At 43.5% G+C, this 26,898-nt stretch overlaps 1 long non-coding RNA gene across 1 annotated transcript in view; it reads left to right on the forward strand.

Moving 5' to 3' along the window:
- Positions 1-401: 401 nt before the first annotated feature.
- Positions 402-26,898, forward strand: part of LOC308522592 — a 126,282-nt gene continuing 99,785 nt past the window's right edge. Inside the window, exon 1 of the long non-coding RNA XR_013996248.1 lies at positions 402-412. This is a non-coding gene — a long non-coding RNA (uncharacterized lncRNA). The remainder of the gene's footprint in view (positions 413-26,898) is intronic.

Genomic DNA, 26,898 nt, shown 5'->3' on the forward strand with positions numbered 1-26,898 from the left:
ATGATTAGTGACTTTGAGCATGTTTTCATATGTCTCGTGGCTTTCTGAATGTCCTCTTTTGAAAAGTGTCTATTTAGGTCCTTTGCCCATTTTTTGATTGGATTGTTTATCTTCCTTTTGTTAAGTTGTATGAATTCCCTATAAATGTTGGAGATTAAACCCTTATTGGTGATAACATTGGCAAATATGTTTTCCCATGCAGTGGGCTTTCTTGCTGTTTTGTTGGTGGTTTCTTTTGCTGTGAGAAGCTTTTTATTTTGATGTAGTCCCATTTGTTTATTTTCTCTTTAGTTTCCAATGCCCTAGGAGCTGTATCAGTGAAGAAATTGCTTCGGCATATGTCTGAGATTTTGTTCTTCTCCAGTCTTGAAGAGTGTTGGGATCGAATGCCAACTCTGCAAGATGCTGCATGGTAAGAGTTGACTATTATGTCAATTTTCACATGGAAATCTTTTACTCTTAGGAAACTCCTGAGGTGTCAAACCCTGGTCCTCTTGCTGAAGTTTGAATTTTTCTTCCCATGATTCTCTTTATTCCCTTTGGGAGTCTTGTAGCTCTTTTCCCCCCTCCAAATTATTTGTGTTTCAGGAAACTGTAGATCTTTTATCTGCATCCTAAAGATTCTGAGCTTCTTAGGGGAGGGGTCCTGGAGAAATAAAATCTCTCTCTCTTTTTTTTGAAGGTTGAGAAATTTATTTATTAATTAATATAATGATTGAGTATTTTTCTTTATTTTTATTGTTGACACTATTACAGATGTCCCCCATCACCACCCCTCTCCCCCAGCCCTTTGCTCTGGCGCTCACCACACTGTTGTCCGTGTCTGTGGACTATGCATGTATATTCTTTGGCTAATCCCTTTATCTTCTTTCATCTAGTCCCCACCTCCCCTCTCCTCTCTGACCTCTATCAGTCTGTTCCATGTATCCATGATTCTGTTTCAATTTTGCTTGTCAGTTTATTTTGTTCATTAGAGTCCATATATAAGTGAGATCGTATGGTATTTGTCTTTCTCTGACTGGCTTATTTCACTTAGCATGATAATCTCCAGGTCCCTCCATGCTGTCACAAAAGGTAAGATTTCCTTATTTTTTGAAAGCTTTAAAACATATCTTACCCTTGAAAGATGCCTATGTTTCAGATCTTGACCCTATCCTTCTGAAAAATTTATAAATTCACAGACATCATCTCTTTGGTCCTTCTGACAATATCTGGCTGGTTAAGTGAACCCATTCTACCAACCTGGAAATAGAAGCTCAGAGGAAGGCTGGTAGTATGTGTCTCTGAAGCAAGTCAACCTTGGAAACCTAGGGAGAATGCCTCTTTCCCTCACTCTCCCAGACACACAGCCAAGCTGCCAGCTAGAGACCTGAGCCTTGGGCAGAGCTCATTTCAGGTTGAATCAAAAGCATAAGGGGGCCTTGTCCACACAGGCCCAGCAACAGAAAGGCCCTGATGGAGATATTTCAAGGAGCCTCAAGAGGAGCTTGAGAGATCTTTGCTCTTCTCTACTAGGAGAGAGAGCCCATCTACCTGGGAATTAAACTCTTTACATGAGCCAATACTTTCAGCCTTTTCTCAACTCAGACCAGCACTGTTGTGGAGGGAAAATTTAGAATGAGTGAGTGAATGGCTTTCTGGGATACCACAGATCTTGACATTGGGTGAATTTGGACACCTCTGTCTCTCTACACATTCCCAAGTGAGATCAGGAGTAAGGCAAATTGTAAAGGCCCTGCAAAGAGCCCTCCACTCCCTAGAGCCTCAGCCTTGGTATTTTCAGATGACTATATAAAAATAAGAAAAATTCACAGTGGATCCAGGTTCATGTTCATGGTAGAGTGTCTGTATGGGGCTAGGTGAGAGTACTTCCATGGGGGACTTAGAGGTACATGCCTTAAAGTTAGAGATGCCAGCAAAAATACAAGATGGCTAGTTAAATTGTAATTTCAGATAAACAATGAATAAAGTTAGTATATCTCATGCAGTATTTGAGACATACTTATATTAAAATTTGTCATTTATCTGAAATTTAAATTTAACTGGTTGTTCTGTATTTTTATTTACAAACTCTAAGAACTCTTCCTGGGGTGGTTCCAGGCATCTTCAGGGATTGTGTGGAGATGGTATGTGCATACGTTTGCATGAAGGACGCATGGGTACCAAAGCAAATAGTGCGGGTATATGTGTTAAAAGTGTATTTGTATCTTTGGAAGAAATAATATCTAGGTCAGAGATCATCTTAGTGTTTTTGTGTTTTGAATGATTCCAAAATTAATTTTTTATTTCTAAACATTCCCTAAGAACTTGGAGATCTTGGAGAATTCTAAAGGCTCTACTGAAATTTGAGTGATTGACCTTCTAAATTAAATGGTCCCAGTAGATCATCTTCTATAATAATAAAAGCATAATATGCTAATTAGACCGGACGTCCTTCTGGACATCCTTCCGGATGACCTTCCGGATGAAGCCGGGGCTGTGAGGGAAACCCAGGTTCCGGGTGCCTGCCAGTGACCAGAGGGAAGCCTGGATCCTGGGTGCCAGAGGGAAGCTGGTGCTGGCAGCCGGGGGAAGGAAGGCCTACTCTTGCACAAATTTCATGCATTGGGCCTCTAGTTTGGAATAATGAGCTAGCTAGGATTTGCAGAGTGGTATGTAAATCTTTCTCACTTCTTTTTATTATTATTTAGAATTGCTTTCATCACACTCCTCTTCTCTTTGATGAGCCACTGAGGAGATAAAATATGAAGACAGAAGCTGTAGAACTTAGATATGGTTGGGGAAAAATAAACTCTTCGAGGTTCCAGTATAAGAGAGAGGGGCATCCAGTGAGGGCTCTGTGGGTGGGGTGAGAACATGCCCTGGGCTAGGTCTCTGGGAAATCTGGCAGCGGATGAGTCACTCATGGGGCCTGTCTAGCAGTGGAAGACTCCACACAGCTGGCTTCAGGCTGTACAAAGGGTGTGGCAAGTTAGGCCTTTTAACTCCAGGCTAAATCCTGGAGGAGGAAGGGGAGGGTCGGCCAGCATTACAGGTTGCAACAAACTCCAAAGCATTGCCCAGAGTTGCTTGGTTGCCCTGGAATGGAGGTGTAAGCTCAACTGCCAGTCTGGGTGTCTGGATATTTTTGTTCAAGGCAGAGTTGTCACAGCTCGATGCTGGTCATCAGAGGAGTTGACCAGGATTAAGCAGTGTTAAGTGCAGGGCAGGGGTGAAGAGGTGGGTTTTCAGCTCTGGTGAGCTCTCCACCTTTGCCTGGGTGGGATGCACACTGGAACCAAATGTTCCTGCGCCATCCAGGGTGAGCATCTGCTCCTCTCCTTGGAGATTTTCTCTGGGGATACATTGGTCCCAGCTCTAATACCTGGGAGCACACACCTGTCTCAGTGAGGGGCCACCTGGGCCAGGGGGAGGCTGTTCAGCCCCATCAGTGTCTCATTGCCCAGAACCAGAAAATATACCTGGCTGCAGATCCTGGAAAACTTGGGTTTGGTCAAACTGGACACTCAACCCGTTAGTGTAAGAGGGAGGACAGGATTTCTGCTGGCTTCCTTGTGCCTCCAACTTCCTGGCCAATGCAGGCACCAGTGTCTGACCTACCCAGGCAAACGGGTAAAATGGGTGGCACTTTATCCATCCCCAGCCTCAAATTAGGACAACCGTTTTTTAAGCCTATGATGATGTAGATTAGATATTGAGGTAAGACTCTCTTTGTAAAGGCTATGAGAGTTGCCCCTAACATTTCCATATTCTTAAATTTGGAGATTCATGATCTTGAGAGAGATAATTGTAGGGAATGTATAGGGTTTTCTGCACATCAAAATGTTGATAGTGTGTTATCTCTGGTAGATCTTAAGTATCTTCTTTGTACCTTACCCATGTATTACTTGTAAAGAAGAAATAAACGTAACTTTTAAAGGCTGTCTTGAGAGAGAGAAGTCCAGTTCATTTGTTAACTTTTTTTTGGAGGATGCTGGCAGGTGAGCAGTGATTTTTGTGTAGAAAGGCAGTGATTCCATTCTATGACCCCAGGAAAGTTCTTCCAGCACGTGAGTCTGTGCTCAGTGCCCACAGCCAACTCACATCTATCTGCAGAAACAGAGAAGGAGGAAGATAGAATGGGGATAGGAAAGTGGAGGAGGAGAGAAAAGGGAGAGTAAAAGATAAAACTGCACTGTCACGAAAGCTTGAAACTTCCCTTTCAACCTTTCCCTTATAATTAGTTGGTGTGGCTGGAGGGAAGAACTCTTGGTGAGTTGCAACTTGTTGGGCTCCAGTCCTCAGGATTTTTCAGGCTTGCTCAGTGTTTGGGGAAAGCTTAGCCTTCTCCCTCTCTATCTTTTTATTTTAATTCCCCGCCTGGAGGGGATGGTGTGAAGGGTCCTGGCCAAGAAGTACTCCTCCCTTCTCCTCCCCCCACCCGTCCAGGGCTAGCCTGAAAATACTGGTGAGAACTTGGTTGAAACAGGTTTTTCTCCACCAGTGTTTTAGGGACCAACTCCACAAAGGTCTTGTGGGGAGGAGTGCAGAAGGAAGAAGGGGGTCCAGGGTCCTGCAAGGGCAAGTGCAGTCTAGTTGGTTTCCACCAGACAGGGAGCCTCTTGTGATCCCAGAAATGCCGTGGGAGCCCCAGCCTCTTCTCCTCATTACAGAGACCATGGTCATCATCAAGGCCAATTTTCATGCCTGGGTCCCCAAGGCAGCGTGCCTGCACAGCCTAGTGGAGAAGAGAAGGGCCTCCAAAGTCAGATGACTGCATTTGAATCCTGATTCTATTCTCTACTTACCACTTGAGTAACCTGCAGCCAGTTAGTTACTTAATTACTCTGTGTCTCAGTTTCCTCATCTGTCAAGTGTGTCTAATGGTAATATACTTCCCTAAGAAGGTTGCTTAGCACAGCCCCTGGCACACGATCAGCATAGATATAAGCTATGTCTAATATGTCTACTCTTGCAGGAGACTACATGGGCACATCTGCCTTCTTGTTCTACCCAGTGCCTGATCTCAGCAGGAAGGACTGAGATTTTGTACAACTTCATGAGAGACCCAGAGTCTAAACCACCCAGCTAGGACATGCTCAGAAACTTTGAGATCACACATGTTTATTTTTATCCACTACTTCTTGAAATAGTTTGTTATGCAGCTATATACGACTAATACAAGGCCCAAGTTCTAGAAAGCTGGGTTTTTGCTCTGAGCTCTAGCTACGTCAAAGGAGAAGGTAGTCTGGCTTTGACCCCCTGAAGTCTGTGTTCCATTCCAGCAGGTTAGCTGACCAGCCCTGGACTTGAGGACCCAACAATTCCAAAATGTTCCCCATTCTTGAGCCACTTTCCACAAAGAACAGAAATACTTTTCATCTATTATTCCCCTACTCTAAATCAATGACTCTTTAATGTCCATAAATGCTTCTCTCAAGTCCAGAATCCTTAGTCTGGCACCTTCCCCACTTCACAGCCCTCCAGTCTCATTTCTCCTTGCTCCTCAGGCTGGCCCTTCAAGCCTGGTCAGACCAAGGTGTTCACTGCTGCTATATCTCTTCTTGGTCTGTTTGCTTGCACTGCTCTCTCCTTGTCCGCTGCAAGTGAATGAATGAGTACACACTAAGCATCTGCTAGGAACCAGGAGCCAACGATGATGCTTCTAGCACAACAGTCATTTTTACAGAGAAGGAAACAGGTTAGATGACCTGTGCAAAGTCCCAGGGGAAGTGAGTGATGAAGTCAGGCCCGTCAGCCCTTTGGCTGGAAGTTCAGTGATTTTCCACTACACTGTATTGCATCTGACTCACATTTCTATGGAATTTTACAGTTTATAAAGACCCTGCTTATATTAGATTTTTTATTGAGTTTCACAACAACCCAGTGTGATAGATGGAGCAAGAATTGCTTGCCCCATGTCACAGACAATAAGCCCAACTTGAGGAAGAAAATTTGTCCTCATGGGGACAAGTGTCAGAGTGTTTCCAACTTAATATCTGTCTCCAGACCCACTACTCTTTCTTGCGCTTTCTCTTTGTACCTCTCTCTAAGCCTACAATTGAGTTTTGCATATAATTGATGCCTAGTACATTAATTTGTTGACTGGCTGATTTTTAAATGTATTCTTTAGTAAATGGTGCAAAAGAGGGTTTGGTATCTGGAGAATTATCTATGATGACAGAGACTAACTTTAAAAAAGAACTTAAAAAAAGTGTAGTAGCAAGGTCTGAGGACAGACTTCAGAAAGAACTTTCTGATGAAAAGGGCTGGTAGTAGTCACTGACTATAAACAAAGTGGCTGTGGAATTAACTGTGCTGGGGAATCTTCAAGAATGATCCACCCCTTCCTGGGTCCAAGGAAGTACTGTTTATTTTTAGGGGTGAGGGAAGGACAAAATGAGGCATGGGGGACCCAGGTAGTCAGCATCAGCAGCCATGACTCTGTGATGTGGGTGTCATTGTTATCTGAGTTGCTGGAACAGCTCGAGGAGGAAGAAGACTGGAAATTTCTCATCCCCAATGAAGAAACTGTTCTTCAAAGAAGTCCTTTGAGGATTAAGTCATACAGATTCAGTCTCCCCGGGCTTGTGAGGTCTCACAGGTCATCCTACCTGTTCTTAGATATCCTGAAATACTCCAGTAGGCACCCAGTCAACATTTGCTGAATGATTGAATGAATGTTATATAAATTGATAGCTGTGGCTTTCTCCTGACTCTGCAGGGTTCTTTTTTCTTTTTTTAAAAAATATGTTTTTATTGATTTTTAGAGAGGAAGGAAGAAGGATAGAGAGATAGAAATATCATCATCGATCGGGTGCCTCCTGCACACCCCCTACTGGAGATTGAGCTCACTGTCTGGGCATGGGCCCTGACCAGGAATCAAACTGGCATCTCCTGGTTCATGGGTTGATACTCAATCACTGAACTATACTGGCCGGGCTGAAGGATTCTAATAATATTTCACCTTGACTTGGAAACCCATTCCAGTTCTGATTGTCCTTTATTGTTAGGGATTCCTTTTGCCTCTAACCCTACTCCAAACAATTCCAGTGGACTATTGTTCTGAGGACATAGTCCGTGACTGGTCATCCCCAGATAGTGATCACCTTGACTAGGGTTCTTAAAGCAACTTTACATTCAGATTAAGAATCTATTTGGAATAAGGGATACGGAGAGACTCAAGTACAGCCAGGAATCAAGCTGGCTGCCTTTCCTCGAGCACCGAGCTCTCTGTGGCTAAGCCTCCTCTCAGAGCCTACCCTGGGGTGTGTGCATGGATGAATGGTGGGGGTGAGGGAGCCATTGCCCAGATCACGTGTGCAGTGGCACTAAAGCCTCCATCCAGGAGCCAGGAGAAGTGGGGTGAATTCAGAATCTGCCACACACAAGCTGGTGAGTGTGACCTTGAACACGTTCTTCCTGCTCTGGGTCCTGGGTTCCTCACATGAATGAGAGGGTTGGAGTCCTTCATTCTGTCATCTACTCAAAAATTGTTTCCTGAGCACCTATTATATGCCAGGCACTTTGATGATATAGCAGTGAACAAAATGCAGTTTCTGCAATTACGGGGCATGTGTAGAGGGGGAGGCAGACGAAAACCAAATAAAGCAGCAAGTAGGTAACAGTTGTCAGGTCAGATAAGATCAGAGTGATGGAGGGATGGACCGCAAAGTAAGTGGGGGCAAATGAAGGGGGCCTGCCTTAGATAAGGTGGTCATGGAAGGTGTCCCCCAAGTGGTGACTTTGAGCTGACCCGAATGAAAGGAGGGGGTAGCCCGTGGATGTATCTGGAGCAGTGGAACCTCAGAAAAAGAACAGTAAATGCAAAGGCCTTTAGAGGGAACCCATTTGATGTTTTACAGAAAGAGCAAGGAGGCCAAGTGGGAACAGAGGGCAGAGAAGTAGCCAGGAGCTGGGCATGGTAAGGACCTTGGATTGTATGCCGAGTAACTGGGGAAGCCATGGACACAGAGAATGAGGGACAGGCATGGTCTGACTTGTGTGTTAAAATTCTGATTCATAAGTCATCCCAAGGAATATGGAATTGGGCTTCTTCCAGCCCCAGGCTAAGCAGATCTGGTTTGGTAAGGTAGGGGGCGGGATAGTCCCAAAGCCAGGTCCAGCCCCAGAGGCAGACTTTGTGAGCGGTGCCAGCCCAAACCCATGGTACCTGCCTGCTCATGTCTGATCCTGCTGCTGCACCCAAGCCACAGCCCAGCCCTCGCTGGTGTGCAGGAGCACGGGGCTCACTGACAACACAACCCTCACCCCCAAACGAAAGGGCATGGGAGACTAACTTAGGGGTTATGGTATGTTCTTTTCTCATTAGAAAAGTCCTTCCTCTTTTCCTGCCTCTTCCCTCTACCTTCCCCAGTCTCCATCTTTATTTATTATTTATTATCCTTGTCTTCCTTATCTATCCGTAACCCCAAGGACTGCATAGCATCTCCCAGAGGCCAGCAGCTCATCAAGCAGAACCTGGCCCATAGAATAGCTAAGACACTGAACTTGTGTCTCAGAATTAGAGCTTCATAGAGGCTGTATGAGAAGTCAGAGAGCGAGACTACAACCATGCTGGTACATCTCCATCTTATTGTCTCCCAGGAGGCCCCAGAGAATCACATGCTGTGATAAGACCAATGATGCAGGAAAGTAGGGGAGGGCGGGGGTAAGGGGAAGAGATCAACCGAAGGACTTGTATTCATGTATATAAGCCAGACCAATGGACATGGACAACAGGGGGATGGGAGCATGAGTTTGTGTGTGGGGGGGAGGTTGGGGGTTAATGGGGGGGATGAGGACACATTTGTAATACCTTAACTAATAATAATAATAAAAAGACCAACGATGAAGGCTCTCTGGGGTCAGAGAGGGGAGCAGCGGCCCTGCTCTCAGGGGAGTCTCAGGAGTGGGAGGGGCTCTCAGGGGAGTATTCCTGGGGGAGGGGGTATTTGAAATAGCTTTTGGAAGATGAGTTGGGTTTTTTAAAAAATTACTTTTCAATTACTGTTGACATTTAATATTGTTTTGTATTAGTTTTAGGTGCACAGCATATATTTTACAAAGTGATCCCCACTCTGATGGTTTTAGTACAACTGACACCATACATAGTTATTACAATATTATTGACTATATTCCCTATGCTGCACTTTTCCATCCTAATGACTATTTTGTAACTGCCAAGTTGTACTTCTCAATCTATTCACATTTTTCACTCAACCTCTCAACGCCCCCTCCTCTCTGGCAACCATCATCTGTTCTCTGCATCTATGAGTCTGTTTCTGTTTTGCTTGTTTCTTTTTTGTTCTTTAGCATCCACTATGGAAAACAGTATGAAGGTTCCTCAAAAAATTAAAAATGGGCCCTGCCTGTGTGGCTCAGTGGTTGAGTGTGGACCTATGAACCAGAAAGTCACAATTTGATTCCTGGTCAGGGCACATGCCAGGTTTTGGCTAGATCCCCAGTGTGGGGCACGCAGGAGGCAGCCAATCAATGATTCTGTTGGATCATTGATGTTTCTATCTCTCTCTCCCTTTCTCTCTGAAACCAATAAAAATATTAAAAAAATTAAAAATGGAACTTATAGACATGGTGATTCCCCTCCTGGGTATATATACTCAAAGAAATCCAAAGCACTAATTTGAAAGGATATATGCACCCTTATGTTCATTGCAGCATTATTTACAATAGCCCGAGTGCCCATCAATAAACAAGTGGATAAAAAAGCAGTAGTGCATATATGCAATGGAATATTGCTCAGCTATATATAAAAAAATGAAATCTTACCATTTGCGACAGCATGGATGGACCTAGAGGGTATTATGCTCAATGAAATCAGTCAGAGAAAGACAAATACCATAGGATTTCACTGATATATGGAATCTAAAGATGAGTGGAATTTTTCCTGGCAGAGAAGAGCTTTGGGAGAGGGGGTGGGGGAGTGTGAGGAAGGGCTGAAAGCAAGAGGGCTGGGAAAATCCATGTTTTTTTTTTTTTTTTTTTTGGGAAGCAATCAATGATTATCTAGATTAAATACTAAAAGGGATTACCTCAGTGGAAAAGTCAGGCATGACAGATGGTTGTTTGACTCAATCCTGTAGTTTTTGTTTTATTTTTATGTAACTGTCACTAAATAGAATAAACACAGATAATTTTCAGGTAATAAATGAGATTAAATATTTATATTATGTTCAGGTCAAAGGGTAAATAAGATGTGGGGGGAGACGGAAGGAGAAAGTTGGGGTCAGGGTTGGGAATTTCCTGTTTAGACAGCGTGGTGTCTGGTCAGTGGTGACATTCGATCCTGAGAAGTAGAAAAGATTGTGAAGCTTGGCTGGAAGCATCCAAAACCCTCCGCTCAACAGGAAAACCACCTCTCAAGTCTCCTACTCTCTTTTCCTAGAAATGGCTCATTGCTAGATATTAAGTAAAGGTATTAAGGGTATTACATAAAAAGGGATTTAAAGAGAAGAAATTCTGATTCATAATAATAGTAATAATAATAATAATAATAATAATAATACCTGCTATTTATGCCACACCTTTCTCCCAAGATGCTCAGATCATTATAGGGAATTTACATCATTTATTCCTCACAACCTCATCCCTGCCTCCCTTGCCCCTAAACCTGCCCAACCTGGAGAGAAAGAGGTAGCCCTGAGTACAGTTTCTGTGGCCCTCATTGAGCTCCAATGGGATGTTCCTGGATGTTTAGGCCTTGCCTTCCAGAACTTGGGTCCCAAGGTTCTGCTGTCTTAGCTCCTTTCACTCAAAAACACTAGACATCGGCCCACTTATCCACAGTGATCTCCTCATGCCAGCCATGCTAGAAATCAAGCGGTGTCCACCTTTTCTAAAAAAAACTCCAGAAAAGAAAACACCACAACCTTCTTTGAAAGTGCAACTGAGTCCCAGTAGAGTGAGGAAGCTCTTCTTGATACTTCACTCTCCTCAGTGGTAGTGCAGCCCCATCCCTTTTGGACTCATTGGCAGTTGGCACAAAGGACAGGTATCTTGTCCCCACCACTTTGAGGAGCTTCTTGTGTGCAGATGTGAGATCAATGCTATTTCAGTGAATAAATGTGGCCACCACGCTGCAAAACCTGTAAATAGTGTTGAAACACACAGGTATAAAGGGTATTTCTAATAGTAACATAGAAAAAGAAGATTGGGTTTAACCTTTCTGCTTTACTCCTTACCAGCTACATCATCTTCAAAATGTCTTTATTTCTCTATTACTGTTTTCTTACCTTTGAAGTAAAATAAGGCCAGTCCTTCCTATTTCACAGGGCATTTGTGACAACCAGATGGGATTGCATTAGCTAAAATGCTTTACAATCTGATCAGGATGATGTACATAAAAACAATAGCTGGTATTTCTTCTTCTTTTTTTAAAGTATGTTTTTATTGATTTCAGAGAGGAAGGGAGAAGGAGAGAGAGATAGAAACATCAATGATGAGAGAGAATCATTGATTGGCTGCCTCCTGCATGCCACAAACTGGGGATCAAGCCCCTAGCCTGGGTATGTGCCCTTGACTGGAATCAAACCAGAGACCCTTCAGTCTGCAGGCCGATGCTCTATTCACTGAGCCAAACAGGCTAGGGCAAGCTGCTATTTCTTTTAAACCATGGGGACAACTGTCTGTGGGCTGTAACATCTTCAGTTATTATTATGTGAGTCTCCTTTAGATTTTAAATAGGAAACTGAGGAATGGAAAGTGGAAGGGCAATTTTGAAAGGTCATGAAAAGATCCTTGAGCTTTAAAAATTAGGAGAAAGGTAATTGGTATCACAGTTGGAGAATAGAATTTCTTGTCTAAAACAATAATCTCAAAAAGGAAAGTTGTCCTAGTTTCTTACTAATGTGCAAGATCACTTCTTGGCCTTCCCCATGAGGTCTCTGCCTGGTTATCTCCCTTGCCCATTAACACTCTGCTTCTCTCCCCCTAAGTCCCCCACTCCCCTCCAAGAATTCTTAAGCTGTTCCTACTATTTCTGCAATCACTTCCCTTGTATCTTGGAAAGAATCACCCATTGGTCCTTGATAGTTGTGGATAAAAAGAATGGAACTAAGTTCCAACAGGTTCCCAGAGCTCAGGCCTCTCATTTAAGCCTTTCTTCTACCTGAGATTTCAGCATCCATCATTCTTGACAGTTACTTGCATGGGGAGGCTTTTTCCAAATCTATAAATCCCAGGTGCTCCAACAGGGAGGGCAACTTGCCTGCAGCATCTCAACATGTCTAGATGTCTATCTTGACATATATGCCTGCAACACTGAAGCTACACATAAATTAGACATTACCTATCTAACCTGAAGTTGGTTATTCCAGCAACTCACTCATCATGTCCTTCGCCACCCCCATCCCTATCATCACCACACCAAAAATGAAACACCACAATTTCATACTATGTCACATAGGAAAGATACACTAATAGATGATACCAAACCTTCCAGGCTCCCTCAGTTGTCCTAAAATGTTGATTCTTGTAGGTCTGAAAACAACTAAAGATGTTGCCTCTCTTATTCTATTTCCAGTCAATGCTCCATTCAGATAATCTCAGGAAGGGGTTGGTATATTACTTTTCTTAGAAGTTACCACAGAAGGAGACTTTGTAGTATCCCTGGGTCATTTCTGCAAATGCTTTTCATTCTTAGGAGGCTGAGCCTTTGGGTCCTAAAGGACACCTACTACACAAGGCCACTCTACCAATTCTAGGAGACATTGCAGCTCTAACTAATACATAGAAACAAACACAGGGAAATAACCAAAATGCGAAGACAAAGAAACATGTCACAAATGAAAGAAGAAAAGAAATCTCCAGAAAAAGTACCAAATGAAATGGAATCAAGCAAACAACTAGATACAGAGTTCAAAATGATGGTTATAAGTTTCTTGAAGATCTTAATGAGAGCTTCAAGGAACTTAGTGAGACGTTCAAGGATTTTAGTGAGAATTTCAAAGACATGAAAAAGGACCAATCAGAAAATAAGCATACACTAACTGAAATAAAGAATATTTTATAGGGATTCAATAGTAGAGTAGAGTATTCTGAGAATCAAATCAATAATCTGGAGTATGAGGAAGCAAAACACACCTAATCAGAAGAGCAAAAAGAAAAAATCAATACAAAAATATGAAGATAGTGTAAGGAGCCTCTGAGACAACTTCAAGTATACTAACATCACATTATGGGGTTGCCAGAAGGAGAAAAGAGAGAGAGCAAGATATTGAAAACCTATTTGAAGAAATAATGACAGAAAACTTCCCCTACCTGGCGAAAGAAATAGACTTATAAGTCCAGGAAACCCAGAGAGTCCCAAACAAGAGGAACCCAAAGAGGCCCACACCAAGACACATCATAATTAAAATGCCAAAGGTTAAAGACTAAGAGAGAATCTTAAAAGCAGCAAGAGAAAAGCAGTTAGTAGGAAGAAGAAGAAGAAAAAACCCGATAAAAATATGAACAATAAAATGGCAATAAATACATATCTATCAACAATTGAATCTAAAAATCAAAATAAATAAACAAGGAATCTAATGAACAAATAAACTAATGAATAAAATAGAACCAGAGGCATGGAAACATAGAACAGACTGATGAATCTCAGGGGAATGGGGGAAGGTAGGAAGAGATTAACCAAAGAAGTTATATGCATACTAGAGGCCCAATGCATGAAATTTATACAAGAGTAAGCCTTCTTTCCCTCAGCTGCTGGCACTGGCTTCCCTCTGGCATCCGGGACCTGGTCTTCCCTCACAGCCATGGCTTCATCTGGAAGGTCTTCCGGAAGCATGTCCAGTCTAATTAGCATATTATGCTTTTATTATTATAGATATGCATTACCTATGGAAACAGACAATAGGGTAGTGAAGGCTTGGGATGAGGTGGGACCAGGTGGAGGGGAAAAGTGGGGAGGGGGGAAAAGAGACATCTGTAATATTCTCAACAATAAGATTTAAGAAAAAAGGAATTTTGAAAGCCTCACCTGAAAAAGTCCTGCCTCCCTCCCCGCTCCCCCCCCACCGCCCCCTTAGGGGCCCAGAGCCATGCTTGGTGATGTGCTCCCTGAAGATGTAGCTTGAGTGGGATCTGCACACCTCTCCCTAAGCCACACAGCTGTTGAGAAGGTGGGATCCTCCTCTTAGGGGTCTTGGAACCCTGGCCTTGTTCTGTGTACCTGAAGCCCTGGGCAGCCATCTAGATCTTAATTGCAAATACACCCACTTTTCATGTTTTCAGCATTCGCTAATTGCCAAGGCTATTTTGACCTGGCGCTCAGGTTTGATTCCCACATAAATCCTGAGTATCTTCTCCCTCCCCACATGCAAGAGTAATCATAGGACCATAGGGGTTGCCTCAGAGTTGATATCAGGCAGAGATTGTCTGAATTATTTTCTCATTTTCCAGATGAGGAAATGGAGGGCTAGGAAAGGTTAGAGATTTAATCAAGCCCATGGAGTTAGTAGTGATTCGTCTTATTTGGAAATATGGCTTGAAGAAATGAATCAAGCATCTCAGAGAGCATTGGCTGGTAGGTTTGGGTTATTCTGATGACAGGCTGTGACCCCAGTGGACATTGGGGAGGTCAGGGTTGAGTCTCATGAACTTAATGACTTGGATATCAACCAAGCTCTATATATTAGGATAATTCAGGGTATCTGTCTCTTATGTGATTGATATTTCAGAGAGGTTTACTTATCATCTGACTGAGGATGATTCTGAGAATGGGCTCTTTGGGGTACCAGGGAGATGTGATCAGATGGAGGTTGGAGGGTGGCCAGATGATGAGACTGTAGAAAGGTTTTGCACGTGCACTGGGGAGGGTGATGGGGAGAACCCCCCAAATCCCATAAAATGCCCAGATTCTTGAAACCTCTGTAAGCAGGGACTCAAATCCAGGTCCCTAGTGGTGTTTTGTTACTTGCTTGTTTGTTTTCAATTGGGGCCTTCTGCCTCTGCTCAGGCCGAGAGGGTCATGAAAAGTCGTTGTCATCCCTCCCCTCTTAACCCCTCCAATCTGACCAAGTCCATCACAATGGGAAATAACCTCCAGGGAAGCCAATTCAGTCTCTCTGGAACCCGGAGCTCTGGTTTAACATGCTTTGGAGTTTGGGGCAGTTTTCCTTCTTTGTTGGTGACTTTTGAAAATGAAAATCATATGATCAGTTACTTGAACATTTACTGAGCACTTACCATGTCGCACCGTGCCAAATTAAGGGGGTGCCGAGATGGATAAGCCAGAGACTCACATTCTTTAAGCTCCAACTGTCCACAGGCTGCCAGGCATGATGCTCCGTCTCTGACTCAGCAGGTCCCTAGGCCCCACCTTCTCTCACCCGACACAGGATTCAGTCACAGCTCTGGGCCCCTGACAGAGTTTGTACATTTGGAGGGTAGCATCCCCCCAATTCCCTTCATTCCAGAGGGCTGTTCTTGGGGCCACAGTTGTTGGTGGGCAGTGGGATGACTTCAGAGTACAAAGACGAATTTCCCGTTCCTTGTAACAATTCCCAGCCCGCTTGCTGATGAAAAATCTCCCTCCTTCTGCTCAGGGATTTGGTACTTATTAAAATGGAAGTTCTTTAAAATAGGTCTCATTTATGCTCTGATCAGCTGTAACCATGTTTTTGTCATTGATGATGTAATAAGATCCTTTTATTACTTTCATACAAGTATAAAAGTCACTGCAGAAAATGTGGAACATATAGAAAGTGCATAAGAAACAAAACTGACCATGTTCTTATAACCCAGGGACAACTGTGGGTGAGGTTTTGTTCTAGTTTCTAACAGGCATATTGCTTAATTTACTGAAAAGCATAGTGGCATATGGAGCTAAAAGCCAAATCTCTGAGGCAGGTGCTAAGCCAGTTACTGGCTCTGTGACCTTATACAAGTGACTACTCTCTGCCTCACGGGCTTCATCTGTAAAATGGGGATAACCACGGTGCCTGGGCTTTGAGGCTGCTGTGAAGATTTAGTGAGTTAACACAGGAAAAGTGCCTCAAGTGCTGCCTGGCTCCAGAAATGACAGGTGTTAGTACTGTCATTGTTGTTGTTATTGTTTGTAGCTCACAAATAATGAAGCCCCCTGGGCTGCCTCAGTGGTACTTGTTCCGTTCTATCTGGAGACCAATCATAGTAGTCTCCAATCCTATCCAGTTCCAATTCCCAAAGCACTGTGTGCTTTCGCAAAAGTTTTACTCCTGGTGGAAATTGTCTCATTCTGTCCTCTTCTTTCTCAAGAAATCCTTCCTTGGCCTCTTCAGCCACCTGGCTCTTAAATTGTCCCTTCTACTCCCTGAAAACTCATCAGCTTACGAAGCTATCAGCTGAACTCAGAAAGAACCAAAGAGCCTAGCCCTGGCCAAGCACACCCTGGGACTTCATTTTATCTAGCCATGTATGGGTCAGTTTACACATGTGCATATACTCATGTTAATGCGCATACTGGAACAGTATGTGAACACTTCATATGCTATTTGGTGTCTTGCTTTTTCACTTGCCAATATATGTGATCGCTTACCATTACATTGTGGCACAGCCACATGTAGAGTACTACACAGTCATTAACAATATTTTAATTAATTCTTTTCTGAATGAAGGTTTGTTTTGTGTTTTAATAGAAAGGAAGCTTGAGGTTGCAGGCACTGGAGGCAGGATGACAACATGAAGGCTTCCAGGAAGTCAGCTCCTGTGCCCACTCACAGCCCTCTAGAATCTGGCTTACACACATCTGCTTCGCCATCACTACTCCCTTCCTGAATGCTCTCAAGACCATCGATTGGAACAAGCCTTCTAGGCTTTCTGACAATTCCTCTTCATTGTCCTCTGCCTGTCTTTCCTCTTCTACCACCCCCACCCCCACCTTAAATATGGGTGCCCTTCAGGGTTCTCCCTAGTCCATCTCTTATCTCCTGTCTGTAGAGTCCCCCAGGCCTCCCCCTCAACTGCAGTCATGACTCCCATGCCTAAGACTCCCCAAGCTTTCCTCTCCCGACCTCTCCACTTGGCTGTTTCCCAGGCCCAGTCAAGCTCAACATGTCCAAAGTGGGATTCATTGTTTCTGACCCAAACCTGCTCCCCCGTCTAGGTCTCTATTTCAGTAAACGCCATCCTCCTCCACTAACTTCTCAAGTCAGAGACCATCATGTTTTCTCTCCCTTCTCCTTCAGTATCCAATTAGTGTAGTAAGTTGTTCATAAAAGTTTATGTATTCAATCACAACTACTCCCCTTTATTTTGAAATTGTGTCCATCCAGTGTCTTTGGTATCAAAATGCTTTTTTCTTTAAAGATATGTGGGAGATGGTAGATGACAGTTGTTCTTGGCTATGTGTATGTTTTTAGTATCAGTGAAGGGAGGAGACACTGTTGATTGCTACCAAAACCCAGGCCCTTTTTCCTCCTCCAACAGGATTCAGTTTTGTTCAGATGTTCACTCCCTTCCCCCACCCCCAACCTCAGAGGGTAATTTTGATTAGTCTAAGCCAGCAGTTTGTGTCCAGGAAACCCTTCCATGGCATCTGGGAGGTCAAAACTATTTTCATACTAAACCATTATTTGCCTTTTTCACTTTTATTCTTTTATGAGTATACACTGGGTTTTTCCAGAGGCTAACTGTCATGTGATACTGTAACAGACTGAATGCAGAAGCAGATATGAGAACCCAGCTGTCTTCTATTAAACTAGAAATTAAAGAGATTTGCAAAAACAGGCAACAGTGCCACACTTCTCACTAAACTTTAAAAGATAGTTATTTTTCACAACAAATAGGTTATTTATGCTAACGTGCAACGAGTTCACTATTATTATTTTAAAATAAATTGATAAATAAATATTTAAAAACATCACATATTAATTTATAATGTAATATATACCAATAGATATAACCCACCTAAACAAAAGCTCTCTGGGGTCTTCAAAAAATTTTTAAATCATTTTAAAGGGGTCTCAAGTTGGAAAAGTTTGAGAACTACCGGTTTACTCTGGTGTCAGCTCTTGGTTATTATGTAAGTGACCCAAATTAGTCCAATCAGATTAGATCATGGAAAGATTTATACTCCATGCCTGGGAAAGAGATTTCTCTGCTTTCTCTTGTTAAATGTGGGAGCTCTTAGTCTCCAGTGCCACTGGTAGCCTCTTTCAACCATGAGGAAAAATACAGATCCATGGATAGTAGTTTGGAGAGAAGGAAAGGCTTTGGGACCTTGGTGATGTCATTAGGCTGCTAATGTGACCCTTGTGTGAAGCCACCCTCTGCTCTTCTAGTGACATGAGAAGATTAATCTTTTCATTGATGGATCCAGTTTGCATTGGCTCTCCATCACTTGCCTCTGAAAGCCCCCTTAACTGATATAACTCTTGGAAAATGAGGCATTGGCATTCCCATGTTGACCCCAAGTGTTGGAGGCATTTTATTCTTCTGTACAATCTACAAGCCACCACATTAGATGATCCTCAGAGATTTCTCCAAGCATGAGGAGCCGCCAAGAAAGGGGCTGAGAGGAGGGAGGTAAGGCTGCGCCACATAGAAGCTTCACCATGCACAGACTATCTCGTGCAGAGAGTGAGAGACAGTTTAGAAAGAGAAACCCCATGGAATTGGTAGTGCTGTGCCCTTTGAGAGCCAGGCTCCCTGAGTGGCATCCCTTTCCTTTGCCCCCACTGCTGCCCATCTCTAGCTCTCTTCTTTGTAAACCAAACTGTCAACATCTGTTTGGGTGAATTGACTTAGGAAGACAGCTGGGAAAATTTGCTCCACTGCTTGACAAATGGTGGATTAAACCTCAGAGCCCTGGGACAGAGGAGAGGCTCCTATCCTGATATTCATGCCACCAAATGGAGAACAAAGGAAAGAGGTGGGTGGAGAAGCACCTGTGGCACTTGAGTGACTGTCCCCTATCCTATCCTTCCATTGGCAATTGTGCTAGTCTCTATTAGTCACTTTGTTCAGGACTTTCAACGTGTCTTGTAGATAAATTTGGCTGCAATGAGTGGGATGCAAATATGGTAGAGAAACAGAATTCTTGCCTGTTTCAACAGTGTTCTTTTTAAAAAATATATATATTTTATTGATTTTTTACAGAGAGAAAGGGAGAGGGATAGAGAGTTAGAAACATCTATGAGAGAGAAACATTGATCAGCTGCCTCCTGCACACTCCCTACTGGGGATGTGCCCGCAACCAAGGTACATGCCCTTGACCAGAATCGAACCCGGGACCATTCAGTCTGCAGGCTGACGCTCTATCCACTGAGCCAAACTGGTTAGAGCTCAATAGTGTTCTTACCTGCTTAAAATGAGTTTGGTGTTAAGGGCAATAACTGATGTCTTTCTTTATAGGACAGTCTCTATTCACGGTGGACATTTTCTGGGAGTGCTAAAGCGACTCTATGCAAATTATAGGCATCTTGGGTTGGAAATCTCAAAGTGAGTTTGTAATGAAGCTGAAAAACATTTGTCTGATTTTTGCTTTCTTTTTGGTGGGTAGCAAAGTGGGGGAGGAAGCAGGAAAAAAGCTTGGGGACTTAAAAGGACAAATTAGATTTTTCTTTAATTGCAAGTAGTTATTAAAGGTCTTTCTTGTTAGGAAGAGATCAAAGTGAGATAGAAGCCTTTTGCACTATTTTTTAAAACAAGGAACTGCTATAAAGACACAAAGCACACTAGCCTTGGGATAAGCCCTGGGGAGACATTATGTCCAAGTTAAGATAATCAAAAAGAGTTTAATTTACTCAGTTTTGGAATAAAACCAAGGCTGCATTCAGCAATATTTGAAACCAGTTAAAGATTAGTGAATGGGATGTCCAGTTGTATTTAAATGTTTGCATTTATTTATTCATGTTTGACATTGTAATCTAAATTACATAGCTTCTTTTTAAAACATTTATCTTTATTGTTGAAAGTATTACAGATGTCTCCTTTCCCCCCATTGACTCCCTCCATCCCGTACCCACCAATTGTTGTGGCTAATCATTCTAGCATAATTTTTAATTGTAAAATAAACATAAGAAGTGAAAAAAGAATTTTCTAATCTTCATGATTTACTTCTTCACTCTCAAGGGTTCTCAAAACCAAAGAGAGTGTCTGTTAGTGAATTAGAATAAAACCACAGGGTAATTACTTTCTGGGCTACCAACGTAACATGAGTTACTTTCTGTTGTAAGAATGCTGAAAAGTTGCCATAAAATTAAATCAATTAGGATAATAAGGGGGAAGGAGAAGATTACATTTATTTCCATCTGATTTAACTTATTAATTTCTCAGAGGAGAAGGATTTCCTCACGTTGACCTCCAGTTTAACCCTGGAGCCCCTTCTCTCTTTACAATGTACTTGGGATTTAATTCATACTCAAAAGGCTGAGTCTCTTTGTTTGACTTAAAAGCCTCCAAGAAGGAATGAGAGTCAGTGAACAAGTTAGTTGGAAGAATGAGAGTCAGTGAACAAGTTAGTTAGTACACAAATTTGTTTGGAGATCCTACTATGTGCCAGGCAAGTTTTGCAGTCTGGGGAGTCAATATGAACAAGTCAGGACTCCTGACCTCCAAAAGTTTATGCTCTAAAGGGGGAAAACAAATAATAAATACAGAAACAAAGAAATCAATAAAATAACTGATAAGCGCTGCAAAGATGATAGGATAGGGCGATGTAATAGAAAGTCATGTCCCAGCAGGTCAGTCAGCATGGGCAAAGGCCCTGGGGCAGGAACACAGTTTGGTGTGTATGTGAGAGAGAGAAAGAGAGGAGAGAGAGGAGAGAGAGGAGAGAGAGAAGAGAGAAGAGAGAGAGAGAGAGAGAGAGAGAGAGAGAGAAAGTCCTACATGACTGAGGCTAGGGAGGGAAAACACAGACTTAAATTCATCTCCTCTTCCTTCACTACTTACTTTATCTTGGCCTTGCAGCCAAAACCTTCCAAACATTTCTCTGCTTGGTGAGTGGGAAGGCTCACTATAAAGAAAAACTCCCAGGAAGGAATTTTTTGAATCTCAGAGCTGGCCCTGCTATTGGTGCTGGCTAAGTGATAACGACACTGGTGTCTCCTCCTTCCCAGTACCTTAGAGAACATAGTTTTCCCATAGATGTAAGCTTTGGTTCGGCCATATTTACATTGTTAGGGAGGGTCAGCTCCAGATAGGCTCTTTCACTTCTAGTTTCAGACAATGGAATCCACTCCAGCTGGTGTAGGCCGAAAGGGATCTATTTAAAGCAGTGGTTCTCAGCCTTGGCTGCACATTAGAATCACCTGGGAATCTTTTTAAAATCCTGATTTCTGGGCGTCATCCTCTGGAAATTCTGTTTCTTTGTTACTAATGTTGTGGCCCCACCCCATAACAAAGAAACAGAATTTCCGGAGGATGAGGCCCAGAAATCAGGATTTTAAAAAGATTCCCAGGTGATTCTAATGTGCAGCCAAGGTTGAGAACCACTGATTTAGAGGCATAAATAGAAGGACCTGCTGGGATGGCTGGAGAAATAGATTCTAGGCAGAGCTTCCAGAATGACTTCCCAAAGCTCGCTGCAGAATTGGGCCTCCATGGAAACTTTTGCCTTTGCCATGATCAGAAAGCTATCTGGGAATCAGGAGGCCAAGGCCACTGCTCCAGGCCTGCCTGCCTGTGCTCCAGTCTACTCCAGTTGGATGGACATCCCATACTGGCTTTCTCTTCCTTCATAACTTATTGCAAATCAAAGTATTGAATGAGTGTATCTGCTTCATAGGTCCCAAGTTGCATCCAAAACCTTAACTTTGTGGGTGTCTGAGAAATGTAGTTTTGGGGGTTCCAGCCTCTGCAGTAGAGCTAGAGCTGGAATTGGTGCTGAGCAAGGCAACTGACTGAACCTGTCACCCCGATGACTAAGCTGGATTCATATCATCTGCCTTGTGAACATTGGGGCTCATTCCCGCAACTCTGGCAGCTTTCTCTTCTGTACACAAGGCCAGGACAGTTGGAAAACCGCAAGCAATTTTCCTTTGCAGATCCTACATTCAGGGGCGTGTTGCCCTAGGCGAGACCTGATCTAGGCTGGGCCGGTTTAACCTGATAGAGGCCTGGAGGTGCTTGGAGGAAAAGTTCATCAAAAGAGCTGACTTGTGGACTCCAAGCCCCTAAAGTGTCAGGCCATGGTTGTTTTTGCTCATTTTCACAGCTGCAGTATCAACACAGAGCTTGCCATGGGGTAGGCACCCAATAAATATTTATTAAATAAATAAATGAATGAAAAACAGAATAGGGCGAGGAGCCCTTTGGCATTAAACACTGGACAGATTCATTTGAGCCTCTGTGTGTTTAACAAATACTAATAATACTTGCTATGTGCCAGGTGCTGTTCTAAGTGCTTCACAAATATTAACTTACTTAATTCCCATAACTAACCTAGTATAAACTACAATTAATCCTATCTTTAAACTGAGGTACAGAGAAGTCATGTTACATGCCCAAGGTCACACAGATAAGAAGTGGTGGGCCAAGGAGTCCACTGGACTGGGTTGCCCCAAACATCTGTTGTTATAGGACTTATCTATTATTGATTTGGCCCATATAGACAGTCATACTTGCTTACATGTGATGATATGAAAGTGTATGTGTACCATGAGGTACATAGGTTTTGTTATGAGTATACTGAAACACACCTGCCCATATTCCTCTCTATACTGCCTTCCAGCCTCTTCCAGTCTCCTCCAAGCCATACCTGCTCATGTCTTCTTCCCCATGTCTCTCTGCCAGCCATGTGCAATTACTCTGGGTTTCAGTGCAATTTTGGCTCCCAGATGAGCCTCTCAGGTGCCCCACTGAACCACCAGGAGGCTGTGCTCTCTTGAAGGAATACCAACACAGCCATGGCATCTGGGGCAGCACACACCATCCTTCTGGTTCAGTTCAGAGTTGGAGACCTCTGATTGCCCTGCTTGTGGTGACATCCCAGAACTCTGTGGTTTCTTCTGGAAATGCTGGGGAGTCCACGACAGCAACACAGAGCATCCTGTCTCCTACTGCCGACTCAGTCCAGCTGCCAACCTTTTCCTTGGCTGGTTTATTTTAAGGTAATGGATGTCCAGGAAAGGCAGAGATGGAGCGCTGTCAAAAGTCTTCTGGTGATATTTGCAAAGGATCTGGAGAGCTGGTTCTTCTCACAGGGGCAGCATGGAATATTTGCAAAAATAACAGAGTCCAATGACATTCTCACAGATGACACGGGGCATGGGGAAAGCACCCTCTTTGCCAGCACAAACAATAGGGTGGGCGAGTCAGGGGAAGAAGGGAGGGTGTGCTGTTTCTTCAGAGTTCATTCCATCCATCCCCTGCCTGCCATCAAGACAGCTGTTCCCCAGCTTAGATGGACCTCTTGAGACACCTTCCTTCCATGAAGGCACCTGGCAATGGAGAAGCCCTTTTGATAGCTAACTGCTAGCCCACCTTTCTGCGTCAGGATTACCAGCTCTGTTTTCCATGGAGGTCTAACCCAAAATACTTCAGATGTGAAGGGAAAAGCCAACCATGCATGGATCACTGCACCTGACAAAGGACTTCCCCCATCATGAGGGGATTGAGGCTCCCTGTGCCCCAGTTTGGAAGAGGCCCTCTGCAGACCTAGTGGGTTCTGAGCTGGTTAACTCTTGACCTTCCTCTCTTTGAGTCACAAAACTACATATCCTGCTCCATCCCTTCGCAGCATATTTTTCCCCTTGAATTTTTTTCTCCCTTTGGTGTTTACATGAACTGGTTGAACCCATCATGTGGTGAGTCCGTGTTTGTATTTGCAGAAGTGCTGCCCAGGGAAGTTTTGTTTGTATAGAGGTCACCCCATCTCTTGGGCTTGGCTGCAGTAGCCCAGCACATAGCAAGGCCATCCTCCCCTTTTCTCACTGCTCTCTTCACCTCAGGTTCCAGGCTCTTGGTCTCAATGGCTCCAGGCCTCCTGGAAGAGGAGGAGGAGGTAGACTCTTGGGCAGAATGAGGCCATTTTCCTCCCCCCTCATCCTCAACCTAATCCAGAATTTTTCCAGGACTTGTCTGTCTCCTTTCTTAGAACTTAACTGTCCTCCATGGTCTCAGAGGCAGACGTGGGCTAGTAGAGTAGATGGTAGAGTTTAGAGATGGGCTGCTCTGGGAAAGAGCTCCCTTCTACTGGACTGACTATACAGCCACACAGGACTGGGCTGGAATCATGCCTTTGCCAGTTACTAGCTGTGTGGCCTTGGACAGCACCTCTACAGCTATTTCATCATCTTAAATGAATATAATAGTACTTACCCTTAAGGTTGTTAGGAGGATTAATTTAGGTGATGCATACAAAATGTTTTAAGTGATGACGATAATGATAATAATAATAATAACAATAATAGCAGCCATCTTAGCAGTTAGAATTGGCAACTTCCCCCATCCCTGTTTCTCTCCTCTATTAGAGCAGTGCTTCTTATTTTTTTCCCCACTATCATTCCTCTGAGGCAGTGGTTCTCAACCTTGGCCGCACATTAGAATCACCTGGGAATCTTTTTAAAATCCTGATTTCTGGGCCTCATCCTCCAGAAATTCTGTTTCTTTGTTATGGGGTGGGGCAATAACATTAGTAACAAAGAAACAGAATTTCCGGAGGATGAGGCCCAGAAATCAGGATTTTAAAAAGATTCCCAGGTGATTCTAATGTGCAGCCAAGGTTGAGAACCACTGCTCTAAGGAGCCTTCCTGTGCTGTGTGTCAGGGATGGGGAATATTGGTGAGTCTGGGAGGGCTCACATGCTGGTGCTGTGAATATGGGTCATGCAAAGAACCATAGCTGGATTTAAGACACTGGCTGCAGTCTTGGTTCTGGCCTAACTCGACTTTGGGCAGGCTATTTAGGCTGACTGAACTTGGATGCCTTCATCTGCAGAAGGAAGTCTTTTATTTTATTTTTTTATTTTATTGCTTAAAGTATTACAAAGGGTATTACATATGTGTCCATTTTCCCCCCCCCCCGCCCTAGACAGTCCCCTAGCCTCCCCTATCCCCCAGTGTCTTATGTCCATTGGTTATGCTTATATGCATGCATACAGGTCCTTTGGTTGATCTCTTACCCCCCTACCTCCTGCCCCCCAACCCTCCCCGGCCTAGCAGAAGGAAGTCTTTTTGAGATGATCTTTGAGGTCCTTTTACCAGCTATTGATCTGTTAGGACTTTTAAAAAATTAGTTGAAAGAATCATCAACTCCCTACCCCAACAGTGTCTGTGCCTCAGTTATCAACCATTTAGAATCACAATAGCATCTTTCCAAGTGAGGACTTTAGTTGTCCTGTGAGCTAGAGATGACAAAGGCTTTTCTCTTTCACTTTGGCATGGGCTTTTATTGTAATCACCAGTAGCCCTGCGCATGAATCTGTGTGCCAGTAGCTCGCCAGTAGCTCACTGCCGCCCTCCAGTAGCTCTCCGCCCACTGCCCCACCCTTCTGTAGCTCCCCCCCCCCCCCCCCCGCCCCTGCTCATAACTTGCTGCCCTGCCCCCTCCTGTAGCTCTCCCTTGCCTGCTTATAGCTTGCTGCCCCACCTTCCTGCTGATCGGTGATCTGGTCATTACATGGTCGGTCGTTACACTTCACAGTGTAACAACCATTTGCATATTACACCTTTATTATATAGGATTGGTTGAACGGATGACTGGACACTTAGCTTATTAGGCTTTTATTATATAGATTCTATCCTGCTTCACCCCCTCTCCCCACCTCCTGCCCACTCTTAGTTATGAGGGTACTTCCCCATGAGCAGCTGGGTGAGGGGCCTGAGAACTCAGACATGAAAGGCTGAAGCTGAGTTAGGAATGAGTTCTCTGAAGAAGGCAAGGAGGAGACAATGATCATTAATGGTATCAGAGAGTTCCTGGAACCTCCAAAGATAACTGCATAAGCATGAAAAACTTCTCCATTCTCTTCCCATCCCAGACCTTTGGCAACTAACCTTGGAAAACAAAAAGAATATCTTTTCTTCCAAACTGTGACCACTCATTTTTTCTTTTTTTTTCTTTTTTGTCCATTCAAATATTGAGCCTTCGCTGAGCTCTGTGGGCCATGGCAAAACATCCAAACTGGAGGGTTGCTCCATGAGGACTCCACCGAGTGGGGTCTGTTGTCTTTTTGAACCCAGCTGAAGGTAGCTGATGGCTCTTTGGAAACTGGAGAGAGAGGAAGCGTGGGCTTCTCTCTTGATCTTAGTACGGCCTCCCTGCTCTATGGACCAGAGAAGGAAGTCAAGTGGCAGGATGCATCAACCCTCCAAGCTAAGGTTGGCAGCTTCTCTGCTCCTCCTGCTATGCCGTTTCTCCCACCCCCAAAATCTGAACTGTCACCTCTTGATGGTTATTCTCTCAACAAAGCAATATCTACTCCACCTTTCCTTGTTTATACTTCTGCTTATAATATACTTCTGCTTCAGAAATTGCATCTAATCACTTTCTGGTTATGTCTAGAGAATAAGAAAGTACAGGATATGCAGCCCTTGCTAAAAGTTACATTTGCCAACAAGTCCCCAATTCTATAAGAAAAGCAATTTTGAAAAGTTAAATTTATTGGGGTTAACATTTGTTAATAACACTATATAAATTCCAGGTGTACATCATCTGTATATCACATTATGTGTTCACCACCCAAAGTCGAGTCATCATATATTTAATTCCTTTGACCCTCTTCACCTTCTCCCACCCACTTCCCCTCTGGTAACCACCATACTGTTGTCTGTGTCTATGAGTTTGCTTTGTTTGCTTGTTTGTTGCTAACTTGATATTTTTAGGAGTCCCTCAATACCACCTGTTTGAAACATGCCTAGTCTAGAGAAAGTGAGGAAGAGGCTGTGTAGGTTTAGCAGATGGGAGGGTTTGGTTCTAGGAAATGAGAATGTATGTGAATATATTTTACAGAGGAAAGCAGGAACTGAAGAAAAGATTCA

This window comes from Myotis nattereri, assembly GCF_964212035.1.
Source record: "Myotis nattereri genome assembly, chromosome: 7".
In the NCBI taxonomy this organism is placed as follows: Eukaryota; Metazoa; Chordata; class Mammalia; order Chiroptera; family Vespertilionidae; genus Myotis; species Myotis nattereri.